The following is a 1,290-nucleotide window of genomic DNA, read 5'->3' on the forward strand; positions in this document are numbered from 1 at the left end:
ATGTGCCAGTTCCAACCTCTGCTAGGTACAAAACAGGGGGCGCCCCTACCCCCCGGAATATACAACATGTTACACAGATACAATATGTACACTGGGGAAGGGGGGCCAGCCCAGCAGCCCGTGCCCTCGCCTGGTCCACAGTTAGCGCCACTGTCCTGCCTCAGCTGCCGCTCTGAATAAGAAGATGGGAGCCCCCTGAGGGAAAAGTTGCTTTGGTGAGAGGAAGGAGGCCATCAGACCTCCTCCAAACCAACCCACTCCAGCAGCCTCTGGCTCTTAAATAACAAACATCATCACCCAGAGATTTAAGGACTCAGCCCTGCTCAAGGTGGCAAAGGGTCTGTTGGTCTCCCCCCATTAGACAGGGCTCTTGTCTTGCTACGCTAATAATAAAGGGGTGACTGGGAAGGGGTTGGAGGGACATGGTGGGGGCGGAGACTCCAGCCCCACTTCTCCAGGACTTGCTGACAGGGGCATGCTTTTATTTATTTTTATATTTATCCCTATGATGTTTTTTAAAAACCTCGTAATTTCCTTTTCATAAATTTCATACTTCTCATAAAATTTTTCTACTTTTTATCCACAATGTTTTCTTGCCACAACTTTTCCACATTTTTTGTCCCATAACTTTTTTGCTTTTTTTTTTTTTTTTTTTTTGAGACGGAGTTTCGCTCTTGTTACCCAGGCTGGAGTGCAATGGCGCGATCTCGGCTCACCGCAACCTCCGCCTCCTGGGTTCAGGCAATTCTCCTGCCTCAGCCTCCTGAGTAGCTGGGATTACAGGCACGCGCCACCATGCCCAGCTGATTTTTTGTACTTTTAGTAGAGACGGGGTTTCACCATGTTGACCAGGATGGTCTTGATCTCTTGACCTCGTGATCCACCCGCCTCGGCCTCCCAAAGTGCTGGGATTACAGGCGTGAGCCACCGCGCCCGGCCCCATAACTTTTTTATCCCATAACTTTTATTAGTTTGTGTTCTTTTAATGAAAACACTTGCATAGCTATATTACCATTTCGTAAAAATAAAAACACGTTATCTCATGCCAAGTGTGCCCAGCATTTGCAGAGTCTCCATGTCTTTAATACTATAGTTGTTAAGATGCACAAAATTTTAAGGCAAACACAGAGCTTTGCAGCAATTCCATAATTTATTACATTACAGGAGCATCACAGCAGCAGTCAATAATGCCGCTTTACACAAAAGGCTCAGCATTTCCATCTTACGTTCTGTTCCCAAGAGTTCATACGTTGGTAAAAATCATTCTTAGGAAACTTGGTAACTAAAGCT

General features: G+C 46.1%; 1 long non-coding RNA gene across 1 annotated transcript; it reads right to left on the reverse strand.

Moving 5' to 3' along the window:
* Positions 1-596: 596 nt before the first annotated feature.
* LOC116548503 lies at positions 597-1,046 on the reverse strand. The gene is made up of 2 exons (XR_004267450.1): positions 947-1,046; positions 597-627 (listed from the first exon to the last, which is right to left on the reverse strand). It is a non-coding gene; the product is annotated as an uncharacterized LOC116548503 (long non-coding RNA).
* Positions 1,047-1,290: the final 244 nt, after the last annotated feature.

The sequence above is a fragment of the Sapajus apella genome, unplaced genomic scaffold (assembly GCF_009761245.1).
Source record: "Sapajus apella isolate SASKATOON/1434 unplaced genomic scaffold, GSC_monkey_1.0 scaffold13565, whole genome shotgun sequence".
Taxonomy (NCBI): domain Eukaryota; kingdom Metazoa; phylum Chordata; class Mammalia; order Primates; family Cebidae; genus Sapajus; species Sapajus apella.